The sequence below is a fragment of the Primulina eburnea genome, chromosome 8, assembly GCF_022965805.1.
Source record: "Primulina eburnea isolate SZY01 chromosome 8, ASM2296580v1, whole genome shotgun sequence".
Taxonomy (NCBI): domain Eukaryota; kingdom Viridiplantae; phylum Streptophyta; class Magnoliopsida; order Lamiales; family Gesneriaceae; genus Primulina; species Primulina eburnea.
The window spans coordinates 15106846-15130064 of record NC_133108.1 but is presented as its reverse complement, the minus strand read 5'-3'; positions in this window follow the sequence as shown (position 1 = coordinate 15130064).

Sequence of the window (23219 nt, the reverse complement as noted above, 5' to 3'; positions counted from 1 at the left end):
GCCTTACCTTGTTGATGTAACTGTGACACCCTGACCCGATACAATTAAAATACAGCGGAATTTAAAATTTTCTTTCAAACATGGAAGGAGTTTCAAAATACATTTCATAAAAGTGTTTACAAAATAACAACATGATCATTCCAATGACATAACAAAATACAAAATATCATTAGTGTGATCATGTTACAAAATGGTACAAAATAATCATCCTTCCAATCTTCGTATGCATATGACCCCCATCCACAGTCAACGTCCCGTCCGTCGTTCTTATCTGCATCACATGAAAATAACTGAAATGAGAATAAATCTCAGCAAGTGGAACTCTTACATAGCAATGATACATAGTATACTCTGTAAAACATGGCTTTTAAATCATAAATACCATCGACTCTGAAACATGAATACTGTAGCAATAACTGTAGCAATAGCATAGCAATAGATAGCAATACGATGGTATTCTCTTTTCTATGGTTGGATTGATATCAATAGTATCTGTGACTGTGGTTGCCAATATCCCATCAATATAAATCGATAACTGTGAGGGGATAAAAGCCTATGGTCGATGATCATCTAATTGCATGCAATGCCATGGCTATGATAAATCAATCCAATAAAACATTTGAATTCTCAATAGCATTTAAGGCCGTCGTTTCGCAATCTCATAATATTTCTTGTATTCCCTTTATAACAATGGTGAGACATACAATGCCTCCAATAGATAATCAATGAAATGAATACATAGCAATGGATCAATGGAAGGGAATAACACTTTGAAACCTTTAAAACACAATACATATAATATCATGTGAGCAAAAAAGATGAAATTCCACTTACTACCAATAGAACACCTCAAATAAGCTCTTGGTACACCACCTACAACAATAATCCATAAATAACACCAGTATCAACTCTAGATCCACAAGTACAAGCCAAATAATCCATTAAACAACTCAAACATCAAATCCAAAATAACCCTTAACTCAAAACCTCGTTAGAATCGCACCAAAAACTTACCTAAGCTTCCTTATACCATGGAGAACGTTGATCTCAAGTCGGAAATCCAAACAAAGCCAAGAATCAAAGATAGGAAGCAAAAGAAATGGATGAAAACCCTTGGTATTTGAGAGAAAATCTCGAAAAGTAGATAGGATAAGGTATGGAATGAAGTCAACTCAATCAAAAAGGTACTAAATAACTCGCCCATACTTACACCGCGGGTGCGCCAACACAAGCACCGCGGGTGCGCCATGCTCACGGCATACCAAAATAATTCTCATGCACGATCACCGCGGGTGCGGTGCTACAATTACCGCGGGTGCGGTGCACACCGCGGGTGCGGTCCTTGCACTGCCGCGGGTGCGGTCATGCCACTGCCCTCAAAATGCAAAATGATGAATAGTACACCGCGGGGGCACTCATCTAAGAGCGCGGGTGCACTCTACTCACGGCAATGAACAGTACAAACTCAACTAAAATCGATCCGAAACGCTGAAACGAACAATCAACACCAACTAATACCTCAAATAAATAATAACCAATAATACTATAGCCCAAAACACAACTATAAACGACTAATCATAAACCCAATTAACACAATAAAGCTTAAACCGTACCGTACACCGGGCTCGGCTATTACAATCTCCCCTCCTTAGAGGAATTTCGTCCTCGAAATTGACGTCACGGCACGAACAACTCAGGATACCTCTCTCTCATCTCAGTCTCTGGTTCCCACGTAGCCTCCTCGATCAAATGGTTCCTCCAAAGGACTTTAACGATGCCGATCTCTTTGTTCCTCAATACTCTGACAGTGCGATCCAAAATCTGGACCGGAATCTCTTGGTAAGTCAAATTCGGCGTCAAGTCCAATGGCTCGTGGCGAAGAACATGGGAAGGATCTGCAATATACTTCCTGAGTATCGATACATGAAACACATTATGGACTCTGTCAAGATCGGGCGGTAGGGCTAATCTGTAGGCTCGGTCACCAACTCTGTCCAATATCTCAAATGGACCAATGAATCTAGGACTCAACTTGCCCTTCTTGCCAAATCTCATCACACCCTTGAGAGGTGCTATCTTCAGAAAAACATGATCGCCAACCTCGAACTTCAAAGGTCTGCGACGAACATCTGCATAACTCTTCTGCCTCGACTGAGCAGACTTCATCCTCTCTCTGATAACTGCAACAACATCGGCAGTCTGCTGGACCAACTCGGGACCCAACATCTTCCTCTCTCCAACCTCATCCCAAAACAAAGGGGATCTGCACTTCCTGCCATAAAGTGCCTCATACGGTGCCATGCCAATCGTCGCCTGGTAGCTATTGTTGTACGTGAACTCCACAAGTGGCAGCTTAGAATCCCAACTACCAGAATAGTCAATAGTACAAGCTCTGAGCATATCCTCCAGAATCTGAATGACTCTCTCTGACTGACCGTCGCTCTGAGGATGATAAGCTGTACTGAAAGCTAATCGAGAACCCAAAGCTCTGTGAAGACTCTTCCAAAACTCGGAGGTAAATCTAGGGTCACGATCAGACACAATCGACACGGGCACACCATGAAGTCTAACAATCTCGGCAATGTAGTCCTCGGCATACTGAGACATCGAATACGTCGTCTTGACTGGGAGAAAATGAGCCGACTTGGTCAATCTATCAACAATGACCCAAATGGAATTATAACCCCTCTGAACTCTGGGCAGACCAGTCACGAAATCCATGGTGATGTGCTCCCACTTCCACTGAGGAATCGGCAAAGATAGCAATGTCCCAGCAGGTCTCTGATGCTCAATCTTAACCTGCTGACAAGTAAGGCACTGAGAAATGAACAAAGCAATATCTTTCTTCATACCTGGCCACCAGTAAAGTCGACGAAGATCCTGATACATCTTCGTACTGCCTGGATGAATCGAATAAGGTGCGGTATGAGCCTCTGTCAAGACGTCTCTACGAATATCGTCGCCAGAAGGAACACAAATACGGCCTCTGAAAGTCACCAAACCATCACCATTCAGACTAAACTCTGAATTCCCTCTAGCCTCAGCTCTAGCTCTCAACTCTGTCAACTGAACATCAGTCGACTGCTCTCTACGGATCCTGTCCGTCAAAGTAGATCGAATGACCAACGCTGAAAAGCGAGCAATGGTACCTGGAATCACTAGATCAATCTCCTCTCTCTGCAAATCCATCAACAATGGTCTCTGAATCAAAGAACTCAAAGAAGCACTCGATTTGCGGCTCAAAGCATCAGCCACCACATTCGCCTTCCCTGGGTGATAACTGATGGTCACATCATAATCCTTGACAAGCTCTAACCACCTCCTCTGTCGCATGTTGAGCTCTTTCTGCGAGAACAAATACTTCAAACTCTTGTGGTCTGTAAAGATCTCACACTTTTCGCCATACAGATAATGTCTCCAAATCTTCAGGGCGAAAACCACAGCTGCGAGCTCCAAATCATGCGTCGGATAATTCTTCTCATAATCTTTCAACTGACGAGACGCATAGGCAATGACCTTACCTCTCTGCATCAACACTGCACCAAGGCCTCTCTTCGACGCATCGGTATAGACAACAAAGTCCTCTGAACCACTGGGCAAAGAAAGAACAGGAGCTGTCGTCAATCTGTCCTTCAACTCCTGAAATGCACTCTGGCAATCAATAGACCACTCGAACTTCACAGTCTTCCTCGTCAGATTGGACAATGGCAGGGCAATCTTAGAGAAACCTGAAATGAAACGACGATAGTAACCTGCCAAACCAAGGAAACTGCGAACCTCTGAAACAGTGGTAGGAATAGGCCAACTCTGAATCGCCTCTATCTTCAATGGATCAACAGTAATGCCATCTCTCGAAACAACATGGCCTAGAAAAGAAATCTGATCCAGCCAAAACTCACACTTCTTCAGCTTGGCAAACAATCTCTTCTCTCGCAACAACTGAAGAACAACTCTGAGATGCTCGGCATGAAGCTCTCTGGTCTTGGAATAGATCAAGATATCGTCAATGAAGACAATGACGAAGCTATCCAAATAAGGCTTGAACACACGGTTCATCAGGTCCATGAAGACTGAAGGGGCATTGGTCAAACCAAAAGACATCACAAGAAACTCATAGTGACCATACCTGGTCCGGAAAGCTGTCTTAGGGATATCAGACTCCCTAACCTTCAACTGATAGTAGCCAGACCGAAGATCAATCTTCGAGAACACAGTGGCACCATGGAGCTGATCAAACAAATCATCTATCCGAGGCAACGGATACTTGTTCTTGACAGTCACTTTGTTGAGCTCCCTGTAGTCGATACACAGCCGCAAGGAACCATCCTTCTTCTTGACAAATAGAACCGGAGCTCCCCAAGGCGAAGAACTCGGACGAATAAAGCCTTTGTCTAAAAGATCATGCAACTGAGTCTTCAACTCCTTCATCTCGGTAGGGGCCATCCTGTACGGAGCCTTAGAGATAGGAACCGTACCTGGAGCTAAATCGATCACAAACTCAACATCCCTATCCGGCGGCAAACCCGGAACATCATCCTCAAACACATCAGCAAACTCCCTCACCACATCAATATCATCTACATTCAACTTAATCAATCTATCAACATCCACAATAGAAGCAAGAAATCCATCGCAACCTCTACACAACAATCTCTCAGCCTCAAGACAAGAAATAAAAGGAAGGACCAGCGAAGTACCTGCACTGGCGAGCGCTCCTCCCTGGCCATCATCTGCAAAAGTCACCTTCTTAGCAACACAATCGATAACTGCACGGTAAGTCGAAAGCCAATCCATGCCAAGAATAACGTCGAAAGCAACCATAGGGATAACAATCAAATCAGCGAAGACAACTCGCTCCTCAATACGAACAGGGCACGCAAAGACAATCGATGTCGGGCACAACACGTCCCCCGAAGGCAAAACAACATTAAGATGAAGGGGAAGAATAGAAGGAACTATACCCAAAGATCTCAAAAATAATTCAGACATAAAAGAATGAGTAGCACCAGTATCAATCAAAGTAGTAGCTACTCTGCCTGAAATCAAAATAGTACTAAGAATCAATGAAGATTCACGATTAATACCTTCCTTCGTCATGGAAAAGATACGACCCTGCACCTTCCCTTGGCTATCTCCCCTCGGGCAATTCCTGGCAACGTGGCCTGCCGCGCCACAACGAAAACAAGTATGAGTGCCCAATCTGCACTCTCCTCGATGATGCTTACCACACTTTGGACACTGCGGCTTCTCAGGATCAAATGGAACTGGAACTGGCGGAGGTCTAGGACTCGACTCCATCTTGCCCTTGCCCTTGAAACGATCCCTGCCCCTCTGATTAGAACCCTGGCCTCTCTGAGCAATGGCCTGGTGTGTCTCTTGCCTCTCCCGGGCAATGTCCTTCTCATCCTGCTCGGCCAACAATGCTTTGGACACAATCTCCTTGAAAGTAACAGCTTTGGACATGTTGATGTCACGACGAATCTCAGCTCTAAGGCCTCGAATGAAATGAGCGCCTTTGTCTTTGTCGTTCGAAGCAATATACGGAGCAAATAGGCAACCTTCCTCAAACTTCAGAATATACTGGCCAACATCCAAGCTCCCCTGTCTAAGTTCCAAGAACTCCGTAACCTTCCTCGCTCGAAGTGCGTCGGGGAAATACTTGTCGTAGAACAAGTCAGTAACTCTGACCACTTCAGTGTCGCAACATCTACTCCAACTTTCGTAGCATTCCACCAGATACGTGCAGCTTTAACCAGCAAGAACACTGCACAGCTAATCCTGTCTTTATCCTCGTACTGGAGATGATCGAAGATAGCTTCAAGCGCCTTGACCCACTCGACAGCAACTAGAGGATCGGTGCTACCTGCGAATTCCGGTGGATCCATTCTCTTGAAAGCAGAAAAGACGGCATCAGTGCCAACGGCCTGAGCAACTTGACCTCTCACTTGGCCTCGACCCTGACCTGCTCCTTGCAATCGGAGCAACTGCTGAATCTGATCGCTATGCACCTTGGCTTGCTCCTTAAGCAACTTGCCGAACTCGTCGACAACTCTCGAGGAAGAACTATCCTCACCCTCTGCCGCCTTACGCTTAGGAGGCATACTCTACAATTGCTCACAAGACACCAATCAATAAATAACAATGAATAGATGCAAGAAAACATACCCGGACAGTTGAAAGTAGACGAAGTCATATGCATTGGTCCGAAGAACCGGTGCTCTGATACCACTAAATGTGACACCCTGACCCGATACAATTAAAATACAGCAGAATTTAAAATTTTCTTTCAAACATGGAAGGAGTTTCAAAATACATTTCATAAAAGTGTTTACAAAATAACAACATGATCATTCCAATGACATAACAAAATACAAAATATCATTAGTGTGATCATGTTACAAAATGGTACAAAATAATCATCCTTCCAATCTTCGTATGCATATGACCCCCATCCACAGTCAACGTCCCGGTCCGTCGTTCTTATCTGCATCACATGAAAATAACTGAAATGAGAATAAATCTCAGCAAGTGGAACTCTTACATAGCAATGATACATAGTATACTCTGTAAAACATGGCTTTTAAATCATAAATACCATCGACTCTGAAACATGAATACTGTAGCAATAACTGTAGCAATAGCATAGCAATAGATAGCAATACGATGGTATTCTCTTTTCTATGGTTGGATTGATATCAATAGTATCTGTGACTGTGGTTGCCAATATCCCATCGATATAAATCGATAACTGTGAGGGGATAAAAGCCTATGGTCGATGATCATCTAATTGCATGCAATGCCATGGCTATGATAAATCAATCCAATAAAACATTTGAATTCTCAATAGCATTTAAGGCCGTCGTTTCGCAATCTCATAATATTTCTTGTATTCCCTTTATAACAATGGTGAGACATACAATGCCTCCAATAGATAATCAATGAAATGAATACATAGCAATGGATCAATGGAAGGGAATAACACTTTGAAACCTTTAAAACACAATACATATAATATCATGTGAGCAAAAAGGATGAAATTCCACTTACTACCAATAGAACACCTCAAATAAGCTCTTGGTACACCACCTACAACAATAATCCATAAATAACACCAATATCAACTCTAGATCCACAAGTACAAGCCAAATAATCCATTAAACAACTCAAACATCAAATCCAAAATAACCCTTAACTCAAAACCTCGTTAGAATCGCACCAAAAACTTACCTAAGCTTCCTTATACCATGGAGAACGTTGATCTCAAGTCGGAAATCCAAACAAAGCCAAGAATCAAAGATAGGAAGCAAAAGAAATGGATGAAAACCCTTGGTATTTGAGAGAAAATCTCGAAAAGTAGATAGGATAAGGTATGGAATGAAGTCAACTCAATCAAAAAGGTACTAAATAACTCGCCCATACTTACACCGCGGGTGCGCCAACACAAGCACCGCGGGTGCGCCATGCTCACGGCATACCAAAATAATTCTCATGCACGATCACCGCGGGTGCGGTGCTACAATTACCGCGGGTGCGGTGCACACCGCGGGTGCGGTCCTTGCACTGCCGCGGGTGCGGTCATGCCACTGCCCTCAAAATGCAAAATGATGAATAGTACACCGCGGGGGCACTCATCTAAGAGCGCGGGTGCACTCTACTCACGGCAATGAACAGTACAAACTCAACTAAAATCGATCCGAAACGCTGAAACGAACAATCAACACCAACTAATACCTCAAATAAATAATAACCAATAATACTATAGCCCAAAACACAACTATAAACGACTAATCATAAACCCAATTAACACAATAAAGCTTAAACCGTACCGTACACCGGGCTCGGCTATTACAATCTCCCCTCCTTAGAGGAATTTCGTCCTCGAAATTGACGTCACGGCACGAACAACTCAGGATACCTCTCTCTCATCTCAGTCTCTGGTTCCCACGTAGCCTCCTCGATCAAAAATATCGTAATATTTTTTTAATTTGATTTTTAAAATTTATTTTATTTTTTGAACCGAGTGTGGATATTTTTCAACCCATCTATTTGATTTATTTTAATTTTATATTTAAATATCTAATTATTAAAATAATATAATAATATTTATAATTTTTAATATAAATATTTATAATAAGTAAAACAAAAAAAAAATAAAAATAAAGAGCTATGCGCCAAATTGGAAATGGAGCTGCACTATTTTGCTCCCTTGGAGAAGAAAACCCTGCGTCTTCTTGTCATTTTGGCATAAGGTTGGAGATATTAAAGAGACTCTATGGTTTTATATATATATATATATATATATATATATATATATATATATATATATATATAAAACCATAGAGTCTCTTTAATATCTCCAACCATGGTTTTATATATATATATATATATATATATATATATATATATATATATATATATATATATATAAAACCATAGAGTCTCTTTAATATCTCCAACCTTGGCGTATATATAAAACCATAGAGTCTCTTTAATATCTCCAACCTTGCGCCAGAATATATATATATATATATATATATATATATATATATATACATATATATATATATACCTTTAGGTGATGCGGTTATTTGACTCAATTAATGGCATTCTTCACATCGTGAAAAACACCATATTTAAATAATAATCGTCGTGGAGATGTGAATTTTAAACCAATGAGTGGTTAAGCAGATTGAATTTATAATAGGAATATTAGTTGTGTTCAACCGTCAACACGTACAAGGTAATTAAAAAAGAAGAAAGATAGAATAACATGGCATATTGATTAATTAAATAAAAAATTAAATATGCATGATAACTTCACTTGATTTCAAACAGAATCGTTTGGTAGGTGAACTCCATGTTCTGAAATGACATGTAAATCTCCTTCTCATGATCTCAACTTTTATTTTATGCTAAATTATATATGCTACACAACTTCAGTTATAAAGAAATAATGATTTAATCATGATCAAGTGTCATTACTTAAAATAATAAAAGTATGTCTTCAACAACCAGTTCAGAATCCCTGAAGAGCAGTTCGAAACCAGCTCTCAACTTCCAAAGGGAGATCGGACTTTCCCAACAGAGATTAGAACTTCTGAAGTATCGTGTCAAATGAAAGTCGACGCATAGGAGCTCAGAGCTTCCGAAGTTTAAATCGGAGTTTCCAAATGGTGAAGTGTGATGTCCGAAAATCGGTCAACTTAAACCGCATGCATACAAATTGTTTAAATTACTTATTTATTTTATTTAATTGATTTTAAATACTTAAATGATATATTTCATATGATTAAATGTTTAAATTGCATGATTTCATGAAATTAAAGATTTTGTTTGGATATTCGATATTAAGCCGAAGAAAAGAGACCAGTGACATGTAAGGCCCGAGATGTTATTACTGTAATTTGAGATTACTCTGAAATAATTTATCTATTAATCGAGAAATTTATAGACAAAACGGATCAGATCGGGAGAACCGAGAGAAGATTTGACATGAATTATAAGGAGAGTTCCCGCGCACATGCGCGACATGTATCGGCGCACATGCGCGAGAATTACAGAAGCATCGGCGCACATGCGCGACTTGAATGTGCGCACATGCACGGAATGTCCAGAATGATCGGCGCATATGCGCGACGTAAATGGCGCACAAGCGCGAGAGGCAGAAATGCGAAAGATGCCGAGCAGAACTACCGGCGCATATGCGCGGCTGTGCGCGCGCATATGCACGCGGCATGCAGAAGGGAAAAGTGCCACTTGCCTTAACTCTTGCAACGTGTATGTATATAAGTATATATATATATATATATATATATATATATATATATATATATATATATATATATATATAAACCATTCAATTCTTTCAGAATTGATAAGAAGAAAACACGGAGGAATAGAGAAACATCCGTACACCTTTTCATTAGATTTTGATTTCTGAAAGATTTGTCCGTCCAATTTTAAATCCGACTTCAGTACTGGTTCCTATCAACGCAGGCTACAACTGGACGTAATTTTTGTTACATTTAGACATGATTTGAATTTATGATATTGTCAGAATTGAATACGAATCAGATATGATGTTTCTGCTACAGTAGACATTGTATAACTGAAGTCAGATTAAAGAATAGACTGTTATACAATTGTTATGATTTTCAGAGTTGAATTGATTGAGATTTGATATCAGAGTTGAGTTATTACTGATTTAAGTGTACCGATATTGAGATTATGAATTGTACTTGTATTGCTTATGAATTCTTGTATTATATCTGTGATGTTGAGATTGACGGGATATCAAGACTGTATTGTTATGCTGTCGAAACATCAGTAGATTGATATTGATCAGATTCAGTATTTATTGAAATTGATCAGATTCAGTAATGAATTAGATTGTATCGTGATATCATTGATATGGATTAGATTATACCTTGTTCAGATATGGATCAGATGATATACCGATTTGAGTATTGATCAGAACAGGTCTTGAATTGAGTTATATACTGATATGGTATTTATATGATTGTCATTATCAGATTTGGATATGGACAGATTGGGATACGAGACTTCGTCTTCATCAGACCGAGAAGACAAAGGTATTGATGTTTATTGGGAGATCGACTTGAGTTAGATTCTACTCGAGTTTCCTAAACCACATACTTGTATGATATTGTTTTTATACCTTTACGTGTTTAAATGATTATGTTTATTCTATTGAATTAGAAAGTAGAAAGCAGAAAGATATTGAGTGAGAGTCACTGACAGAGGGGCCAGACTATGACAGAGACGTCACTGACCCATTGCACATTGTCAGAATAGGCATAGTCTTGGTAGATACTCCAAGACACCGGACGTTTGGTCATATCGATGTGATTATGAGTAGAGTCGCTCTTATCATAGATATTTGATATAGCGAGGGCCAAGTCCGTAAATAGGAACGTATCAATTTCAACCACCGCGAATGTAAGAGATAGGTGGGAGATTTGTTACATTCCTATTCACCGGGATCCCTAGATTAGAATGAGAGATGAGTCGAGTCTTAGATATTGAGACTAGAATTGATTTACAGATATGTATTGCTTTATGTTTCGTAGATTACGATTCATGTTTTATTTACAGACTAATATTGGTACATGTTGTTCGATTTTGATACATGTGCAAAGATATAATTCATGCTTTTATGTTAATTCATTTAATTGCATGTATACATTGTTTATACTGGGATTTATTCTCACCGGAGTTATCCGGCTGTTGTCTTGTTTGTATGTGTGCATGACAAAAGGTGGGACAAGATCGGGGTCAAGAAGATGATGAGAGAAGACGAGTTTAGAGTGGTGATTTCGGACTTATTGTAGATCTGGTTTAATACTTGAAATTAGTAATTGAACCTTAGACTAGTTTGAACTAGATGCATGTTGTACAAGATTTGTATTATTATACTGGTTTGTATAATAATTTGATTCCATTACCTTCCACATTTTAAAAAAAAATTTAGACCCTGTTTATCTTAATTGATAATTAAATCCCAAAGATGATTAAGATGATGATTAGCGTCCGGGTCCCCACAACAGGTGGTATCAGAGCGATATATCCTTTAGACTGAGATAGAAGAGAATGAGCGGGGTAGATTGAGTTTTCTTTCCTTGCATGTGATTGCTAGCATGAGATTTATTTTAATGTTGACGTACATTGTGTGTGCTAGCATGAGATTATGCTTTACTGCTTTGAAATACATGTTATCTAATTATCTGAATTGGATTGGTAATATGTATTATTGAGTATGAATCAGATTTGATTCTTGATCAGCAGTAAGATGATCAGAGGAAGATTGGAACAGGTTTGTAGTATTTGGGTACTAATGTTTTGATAAGCAGATATACCTCAACGGAGAATTCCAGAAAGGGGTAGTACTTCGACTGAACAGATAGATGTATCAGAGACTCAGATGGAAACAAAGTTGAAAGAGTTTCAGTTATTACAGCCGCCGATTCTGAGTGGTATCGAGACGTCTGAAGATTGTGAGAACTGGTTTGATGACATAGAAATACTGTTCGATTTACTTGATTGTACAGATGAACAGAGAGTTAAAATGGTGCCTAACCAGTTACGAGAAGCCGCTAGGAGTTGGTGGATGACAAGTAAAAGAATGTTAGAACAGAGAGGTACGGTGATTTCGTGGGAAATATTCAGAACCGAATTTTATCGAAGATTTTTCTCAGTTTCGTATCGAGAGGAAAAGAAAGCAGAATTTGAGAATTTGAGACAAGGCCAACTGAATATTGAAGGATATGTTGCTAAATTCTCTACTCTACTGCGTTTTTCTCCTCATGTAGTTGGGAATGATGAAGCTGTAGCGAATCAGTTCATCAGAGGATTGAATTCGGAGATAGTTGCATTGATGAATATACAGCGACCTTACCATTTTGTTGATGCCTTGAGTAGAGCGAAGAGAGCGGAGGCGAGTCTGATTAGACAACTAGAAAGGGTGTGTGCGATGGAACCCCTAGACACAGCAATCCCCTCTTCGATTCGATCGCGGCAGCACGAGTGGAAAGCAAGATTTGCTGAAAACTCGAAAGAAACAGTTTAAGAAGTTGGGGAGCGGACTGAGTGGTTCATCTAGCTCCAGTGGTTCTAGTCCGAGTTATACTGGAGTGTATTGCAGAACTTGCGGAGGAAGAAATTCCACGGAGCAATGCCAGGGAGTTACTGGTAGTTGTCATATCTGCCGACAGCCGGGACACTTTGCTAGAGTTTGTCCACAGAAAGGGTCCCGAAGATTTCAGGGAACAGGACCATCTGGTGGTAGTGATCGAGGAACAGACCCAAGAGACACTTGATGATATAGTGGCAGATACTGTTATTTTATGATTAGACTGCATATGTATTGATATATACTAATGCATTTCTTACGATTATCTTTAATTGAGTTGCATTGAGATATGCTGTATCTAGTGGATCTGTTTGTACTGTAGTATTGATTCTTTACCTTTTGGGGGAAATGTTGATATCAGATATTGTTGTGAAATATTTTATACTACGGTAAGAGATGGAGATAGAGTTAGATTATGATGTACTTGTGTTTTCAGATTTGACCGCATTATTGATATTAATATGCTGAACAAGTACAGAACTATTATATATTTCTTTCAGGAGAATGTAAGATTTAGACCGGATATGGCTGAGTGGAGATTCCACGGTAAGGATTCTAGATTCAGAATCCCTTTGATATCTGTATGGTTATGACTCGATTGTCAGAAAGGAACAGATGGTATCCTTATGTATTCAGGAGACCTACTAAAATCGAGCCTAACATTGGAAGATTTGCCAATGATATAGGAGTTGGCTGATGTTGCCAGATAAGATTTCAGAATTGCTTTATATCAGAAAAATAGATTTCAGAATTAAATTGAGATCAGGTATTGTTTGTGCTTTAGAATTTAGCACAGAATGACATTGAATGTACAAAATAATACAGAATGAATTGAAAGATCAGTAGAAGAGTATCGACCAAGAGTTACAGCTGATTTAATGTTTCTCTTTGGCATGTTTCAGTATGTTCAGAGATATTCTGATGATTTCATGCTCATTATATCTATAATATTTTGATATATTTACAACATCTGATTGATTGAATCGAATATTTGAAGATTTTATTGAATATTCTGAAAACGGTGATGATTGTATACAGAAATTGTTCAGATATGAATCCTGCTTGAAACAGATTGTATTCAGAGTAAGCGATATCTGAAGTTAGTATACCGATTTGTTTTGACACAGTTGAGATTGTGATCAGTGGCTGAAAATGATACCGATATCAGAAAGATCAGAAATTTCAGAAATTTAAAAAATGTCAGAAATTTATTTTTGGTCTGAATTGACAGATTATCGTATACGATTGTTGTTTTATGTCTGCCTGAGTATTGTTATATTTCTACAGCTGTATTTGATACAGATTATATACAGTTCAATCCGAATCAAAGTTGAATTTGAGAATTTCAGTGATTCGGAAATATGATCAGAATGTTCAGAACTAGATTTTGATAATCAGAGCAGAGCATTGATCAGAGTAACAGATATGTGAGTTTACTGTATGAGAATGATTACCCGTGATGTCAAATGTTTCAGAATTGTACAACATAATTTGATATAGATAGTCAGAACCGAATACCAGGTAGGTATTTTTCTTTAATTTATATTATTAAATAATTTAATTGTATCAAATAGTTCGAATTTGAAATGACAGATAGTGTCAGAAACACACGGTAGTGGATTCAGTTTTCATTTTGGTGACTGAGAATGTATAATATTCGAACAGATAGTTTTGATATAGACAGATTAAATCAGTTATGGCAGAATTTATGCTGAAATGTTGGCAGAATTTGTACTGAAATGTCTGAATCGTCAATAAAGGAAGACAGAAAGATAGAAATCAGAAGATTTATTACAGAATTTGTATATTTTTGAATAGATATGGGGAGTATATTTCGATGAATTTCGTAATGAGATTACTACAATACTTTCCAGATTGTGATATGATATGATTGTGATTGACAGATTGTTCAATCTATATCTATTAGTTTGTACAAGATGACGTACAAACATGACCAGATGACAAAGATCGATGTCAAAAAAAATGGTCAGATTGACCAGAATGTTGAGATAGATTATATCAGATTGTGAACCTTGATTGAGTTTGTATTGTGGCAGAATATACCATGAACTCATTCACATATTATTCAGAGACAGACAGATAGCCAGAGCATACTATCCAGATATGAGAAGATATTTATGGAACTGTAGTGCTGGATGCTAGCACTAGTTGACATGACATAGTGTCACTATATGAATTATTGTATATGGATAGCTATCAAACGAGTATTGAGATAGCTACAGATGAGACATTGTACAGTGAGCACTGTAGATGTCTTTGGTATAAGAATAATATCTCAGATACCTGAGATAGGATCTGATACGATCGGATATATGACAAAGAAATGTAGCTAATTCAGAAAAGAATAAAGATAGCTCAGACCAGACAGACTTAATATGCCGACGTCGGATGATGACGATTGGTATTTGGGGCCGAAGATAAATATATCCTTAAAGGGATAAACAAATTTGATAACAGCTGATGGTAATGATTTGGATGAGCTGTGGATTGGTGTATACGGATGTTGTATAGCCAGTATTACGAGATTGATTGTGTCAGAACTATTTTGAGGAGTATTATGATATTATACTTCTTGAATTCTTATTCCATATTGGAATCGAAGATCCGTAAAAGAAGAATACTTCAGAACTAAGATTATTCTGCTGTTGAAAACACAGTAAGATTGTCCGAATCTCAAAGAAACTATTTGAGAGATAGAATCTGATATGAGATTAAGATTTCAGAATTGATTCATCGAGATGAGTTTTTGATTTAAACTCTATATACATTTCTTCTGATATGTCTGAATTGATTATTTGTGAGTTCGAGGACGAACTCAAATCTAAGAGGGAGAGAAATGTAAGGCCCGAGATGTTATTACTGTAATTTGAGATTACTCTGAAATGATTTATTTATTAATCGAGAAAATTATAGACAGAACGGATCAGATCGGAAGAACCGAGAGAAGATTTGACATTAATTATAAGGAGAGTTCCCGCGCACATGCGCGACATGCACGAGAATTACAGAAGCATCGGCGCACATGCGCGACTTGAATGCGCGCACATGCGCGGAATGTCCAGAATGATCGGCGCATATGCGCGACGTAAATGGTGCACAAGCGCGAGAGGCAGAAATGCGAAAGATGCCGAGCAGAACTACCGGCGCATATGCGCGGCTGTGCGCGCGCATATGGACGCGGCATGCAGAAGGGAAAAGTGCAACTTGCCTTAACTCTTGCAACGTGTATGTATATAAGTATATATATATATATATATATATATATATATATATATATATATATATATATATATATATATATATATATATATATATATATATAAACCATTCAATTCTTTCAGAATTGATAAGAAGAAAACACGGAGGAATAGAGAAACATCCATACACCTTTTCCTTAGATTTTGATTTCTGAAAGATTTGTCCGTCCAATTTTAAATCCGACTTCAGTACTGAGTTCCTATCGACGCAGGCTACAACTGGACGTAAGTTTTGTTACATTTAGACATGATTTGAATTTATGATATTGTCAGAATTGAATACGAATCAGATATGATGTTTCTGCTACAGTAGACATTGTATAACTGAAGTCAGATTAAAGAATAGACTGGTTATACAATTGTTATGATTTTCAGAGTTGAATTGATTGAGATTTGATATCAGAGTTGAGTTATTAATGATTTAAGTGTACCGATATTGAGATTATGTATTGTACTTGTATTGATTATGAATTCTTGTATTATATCTATGATGTTGAGATTGACGGGATGTCAAGACTATATTGTTATGCTGTCGAAACATCAGTAGATTGATATTGATCAGATTCAGTATTTATTGAAATTGATCAGATTCAGTAATGAATTAGATTGTATCGTGATATCATTGATATGAATTAGATTATACCTTGTTCAGATATGGATCAGATGATATACCGATTTGAGTATTGATCAGAACATGTCTTGAATTGAGTTATATACTGATATGGTATTTATATGATTGTCATTATCAGATTTGGATATGGACAGATTGGGATACGAGACTTCGTCTTCATCAGACCGAAAAGACAAAGGTATTGATGTTTATTGGGAGATCGACTTGAGTTAGATTCTACTTGAGTTTCCCTAAACCACATACTTGTATGATATTGTTTTTATACTTTTACGTGTTTAAATGATTATGTTTATTCTATTGAATTAGAGAGTAGAAAGCAGAAAAATATTGAGTGAGAGTCACTGACAGATGGGCCAGACTATGACAGAGACGTCACTGACCCATTGCACATTGTCAGAATAGGCATAGTCTTGGTAGATACTCCAAGACACCGGACGTTTGGTCATATCGATGTGATTATGAGTAGAGTCGCTCTTATCATAGATATTTGATATAGTGAGGGCAAAGTCCGTAAATAGGAACGTATCAATTTCAACCACCGCGAACGTAAGAGATAGGTTGGAGATTTGTTACATTCCTATTCACCGGGATCCCTAGATTAGAATGAGAGATGAGTCGAGTCTTAGATATTGAGACTAGAATTGATTTACAGATATGTATTGCTTTATGTTTCGTAGATTACGATTCATGTTTTATTTACAGACTAATATTGGTACATGTTGTTCGATTTTGATACATGTGCAAAGATATAATTCATGCTTTTATGTTAATTCATTTAATTTCATGTATACATTGTTTATACTGGGATTTATTCTCACCGGAGTTATCTGGCTGTTGTCTTGTTCGTATGTGTGCATGACAACAGGTGGGACAAGATCGGGGTCAAGAAGATGATGAGAGAAGACGAGTTTAGAGTGGTGATTACGGCTTTATTGTAGACCTGGTTTAATACTTGAAATTAGTTATTGAACCTTAGACTAGTTTGAACTAGATGCATGTTGTACAAGATTTGTATTATTATACTGGTTTGTATAATAATTTGATTCCATTACCTTCCGCATTTTTAAAAAAAATTAGACCCTGTTTATCTTAATTGGTAATTAAATCCCAAAGATGATTAAGATGATGATTAGCGTCCGGGTCCCGTCCCCACATGATAACTGAGATGAAAATATTTTTCGATAAATATTTTTAAGGCTCGATAAAATGATTAAATAGATGAAATTTTTCTAAAAAATATGGAGTCCGAATTATTTGACGAGTCGAATCCTATTTTATCCGAGAAGCCGGTTTTAGTCAAACGAAGGACTTTTAAAGGCTCGAAAGTTATTATTTTTTAAAAAGATTTTTGTAAACTTTTATTTTATATTTAATTGGGCCTAATGTACCAAGTATTAATGTGCCTAATTATTTTCAAAACAAGAGTCCTAAAAACTCTAAACTCCTAAATCACCTAAAACAAAAAATTATAATATCAAAATCCTAGGGATCTAAGAGTTCAATTGGCCGAAAATCACACATACACAAAATTTTCGAAAACCTCAAGGCAAAAATCCAAGGTTGGTCGTCGCATGTTCGTTCTTCTTCACAACACACGCCAACTATCGAATATTCGATCGTTCTAAACGCAAAGGAACGCTTATAAACTTTAGTTTTGCACTACTCAAATCATATTATGCATGCTTTATGTTTCCGCATGAAAAACATTTAAGTTGAAATTATTTTACGTTTAGATGTATATTTTTCAAAGTTTCAACGTTTATATGCGAATACGAATTGTGTTAGACGTTCTAAGGGACATGTTATACATAGAAGAGTAGTTTAATGGAAGAACGTAGGCTGAAACGTGCATGGAAAAGGGAGAGTCAAACCTAGGGTTTTCTAAAGCCTTCCATGGAGTTTTTGGGCACATGATGGTCTCAGCTAAGGGGAGGCAGCGACAGGGCTTGGACTAGGGCCTGTGTGGCTGCGGCTGGAGGGTTAGGAAGGCTCAAGGCAGGCTAGACGGAGGCTAGATGAAGGAGAGAAACAACCGCGAGCCCTAGGAACCCTGTGGTGCGCACGACTTGATGATAAAAGGAAGGGATGTAAAGGCAATAAGCTTGAACCAGGGGCTTAGTAGGGTCCTAGGCAGGGCTATTGGGTTGGCTCAGGGATGGATAGGCACTGGTGGCCCAGTGGTCGAGAGAAGGGAAAGTTGCAAGCCTTAGGAGAAAAACGAGGGCTGGTTGCAGCGTCGGGCTGCAGGTTGCCAGGTGCTGGTGCGCAGGTCCAGGATAGTTCAGGGTGTTCCAAGAGGGTAGTTTCGTGGGTTGGTCCAAGGTGGCTCGAGATTTTTGGAAAAATCAGGGCTTAGGAAGGGTTAGGGCTAGGGAAGGAAAAAGGGGCTGAATTGTGGTTCACGGGGGTATTTTAGGGATGAAAAGGATAATTTTAAAATTTGGGAAGAAAATACTAAGTTTTGGAATTTATTCGGATTTAAAACGCTTCATGGTATAATAATTAAGTCACAGAATTGAAATGCTTGGGTTTACGTCTAAGAAAAATATTAGAATTCTAATTTAAGCTTATATGATGGTTCAGGATAGGTTCGAGTCAAGAAAAGTAAGAAAAATTTCAAATTAAGAAGTTCGAGGTCAATGGGTAAAATGATCATTTTACGTCCTAGGTAGTTCAAAAGGTCTAGCAGTTCCCGAAAAATCATAATATATGCTAAATGATATTTTAAAATATTTATGATGAAAATATAATATTTTTACGATATATGCAAAAGCTGTACAATTTTTCCAGAAAAATATTATTTTATGATTTTTAAGGATACAATTGTTGGAAACTGAATTCCGGTGTTTGACAAAAAGATAAACCAACTGAACTAAGCAACTGAATTCAGCTAACTGATCGACGCAACTGAATTATAACTGAACAGCTAGCTGCTCTTTCAGCTGAACATCTCTTCAGTCATTCTCGTCAACTGACTCTTTATCAGCTGATCTCTCAGCTGTACACGTCATCAGTTGAAAGCGACAACCGACAAATAGTACAACTACCTGCAACTGGTAGTGGAACGCCGCATTTCAGAATGAGCAGTGTACGACTATCAGAGTATATCGACGTGGCAATCAACAGTTAGAATATTCAAATATCCTTTAATGTTACCGTTGAGATAGAAGCCTATAAATAATCGAAGATAGCAGCCGAGATACAACGACTGATTTCAGCTATTACATTCTACTTGCTGTTACGCTGCAAAAATATCTACTCATATTCAGAAGTTAAAAGCTCACGTTTACTGGTTATATCAGTAGCATTCAAGGCTACATTCTCGTGCTTAAATAGCACTGTGTAATCGTTGATAAGTTTTTCTAAGTTGTGCTAAGATCAGTTACCATCTGTAAAAGTGTTATATACTAAGAGTTTCAGTTGTGGCAAAGTGATCAGTCCAAACTGAAGTGGTTTAGTGCAGTATCTTGTATTTGATCAAAGTCTTTTAGTGGATATCCTATCTTCGTGATAGAAGGGGTGACGTAGGAGTTATTCAACTCTCCGAACATCCAGAAACAAATTGTGTTATCTTTACTTCAGTCGTTACTTTTCAGTTAGATACTCTATCTTTCAGAAAGTTTATTTTCCGCACTTGTTTCATCCAGTTTAACTGATTTTCATTGACCGACGTGATACCTAGTATCAGTTTGTAACAAAACTGAACTCAAATTGTCGAAGTATTTTTAAATCTTGAGGAGTGTTTATTCAACCCCCCCTTCTAAACACTCTTTATTCGTTTAACCTTTCTTCAGTAATTCCTTCGTGTATTTAGTTTGACTAATGAAAGTGCCCGACTCCAGTTGCTTCACTTGTAATCCAAGAAAGAATGTCAGGCATCACTTCATCAGAGATCATGCCTTGAAGAAGAACATCAGACTGGAATACATCTCAACTGAGCAGCAAGCAGCTGATATCTTCACCAAACCAATGGCTGAGACTAAGTTTTCTCATTTTCACAATATACTTGGATTAATTGATTTATCCTAATCAGTTTTTGCTGTTGTCTTGGTTGTTAATTCCTCTGTCAGTTTTATTGTCATTTACTGATCATTTAGTTAGTTCTTTATTGATATGATTATCAACTGATGTTAGTTAATCTTCTATTAGTTCATTGTATTCAGTACTTGTGCTTATGATTTACTTATCAACTGATGAAATCAAGTAATGCAGGAAAATAACAAGACAGAGATAAACTGATAACATCATTTCATTCATTTGAAGAAATTGTTGCGAATTACATCATACAATTCGTCCTGAACAAAAGCCCTCCACTTGGCCATCCATTGATTTAAATCTCCAGTGCAAGTCTTATGAAAGATTTCAGACTGAGATATGAGCTCCAGGATCCTCCTCTCCTTGTAGAGCATCAGCTCGTAAATATTGTCTGGTTCGAAAATATTCACAGCATGGGCAACGTGCAAGCGTTCCCGATATTTCTCCAGTTTTTCCAGTAAAATGGGAGTGTTTGCCATCTCATTCTCCCAAAGAAACTGAAGTTCTTGGAGATTCTCCCAGTAGCGTAGCATTTGATGGAAAACATCATCTTCCATCTCAACCTTTCTCATCTCCAGAGCTGCTTTCATAAAATATTCAGCCATGTCCGGAGATTTTGAACTGCTTGCACCTGCCATTTTCTTTACTGAATATAATTTGCTAATATGTTTGCAACTAACAAAGATGCTCTTATTTATAGCACAGGACAAAGAAGATGAAAGGACTATTTCATTATGATAGACGTTTACTCTACTAAGCTTCAAGATTTTTTTTAATTAATCTTGTTTATTTTCTCGAAATTTTATTTTATGCATCTATTAAGGGGGAATATTGGTTTTAAAAGGTTAACTGAGAAGACAATTGTTAGTCAACTCTCAAATGAGGACACAGTCTCACAACTGATTGAGTTTTTCACTAATCTTCTCATATAAGTTAACTAATTAACCATATTATATTCGAAATCAAGTGACGTGACTGTTCTTCAAGCATTAAATGCTATCCTTCAGCAAATGATTGGTGGAAACGTGGACACCTTTTGAACCGTTTAAATTACACACGCTTACAGCACACGTACACACATTGTAATTCAAAATTTCTATGGACTGACACGTGTCCAGAATTTGAATATTCACGTACATATGTACCATTCACCGCTCCATTTCAGTTTTACTTTACGTTTATCTGCAAACTCTTGAGAGAAAAAACAAATTTCATCCTTCTATTTTCTAGGAAATCATTCAGTTCCAAATGGCGAATCAAACTCCCGCTTATATGCTGAATGCAATGGCTATCAACTTCGGATCGATTCTATCTTTTGGCGACACTGATGTCAAGAACGTATTTCAAAAACTCGAAACTGCTGGGTTAAGGACATTCTTGGGACAATCATCACAAGAGATCTACCCAAAGAACTTCAGGAATTCTACTCTAGCGGTATGATCAATTCTGATGGAAACATCACTTCTACTATCAATGGTCAGTTGCTGACCATCTCTGAATATTCCTTTGGAGAAATCTTTTCTTTACCATCTGATGGACTGGCACACCTCTCTGATGTTAAAGCATCTGACGTTGAAGAAATGCAAACCTCACTTTCTGCTTATGGACGGAAAATCAAAGTTTCCGATCCAAAGAAGGAGCTGAAGCACGAGGTTCAGTTACTTGCTGATATAATCGCCAAAGGGATTTTTGCGAAAGCTGGATCTTTTGCTGCACTTACGTTGGAAAAGTTTCAAGCCATTTCTATCATTATGGCTGAACGTAAACTCAACTGGAAGCATTTTATATCAACATTTTAAGGAATATGTTTCTATCATCCAAACAGTCCAAAGGCTTTGCAGTGCAACTGAGCCACCTGCTGAAAGTGAAGGGGTTAGTGGTAGATGATTCAGAAAAATCATCCAAATTCAAAGTCTTCAATGCGAAGAATATTATGCCACTCAAGACCAAATTGGACATTTCTCCTGCTCAGTTTGTGAAGATAAAGCAGGAGATTGAGACTCAACAGGCGGCTCCTAAATCAGTGAAAATGGCCAAGACATTGGCTCAACTGAAGTCAGCAAAAAGGAAATTAGTTGTGGATGGATCCGATTCAGAGAAAACTCCTTCCCCAAAGATCGCCAAGAAACCAAGAACCCAGAGGGTTAAACCAACAACTACAGAGGAATCCATTCCTACTGACAAACTAATATCTTCAGATGCTCAGCAGCCAATTGAAGCAGTTCCTCTGAAGATCATCCCACCAAAAAAAGCAGCTGGTGCAAAGAAAGAATCAGTTAGGATCAAAGCTCCTCTGATTAATATTAATTGTCCTACTGTTCTGGCACCTGTCCGACCCAAAGGCATAACTATTATAGAACGGGTGGATGCTACTCGAACTGGTCTGGAAATTCCACACATCCTCAGTTCTGATAAAGGCAAGGGAAAATTGATTGAAGAGCACGGGCCTTCCAATGCCATTCAAACCCACATTGACCTTGTTTGGGATAGGGTTAATAATTTTGCAGCATCAAAACTTCAACTCTATGATGCTTGGACAGCTTATCGTACTCATATTTTTTCCAAGCAACTGAGAAAGAAATCCCAGCTGAACAAGTTCATCAAACATGAAGCTTTTGTCCTCAAG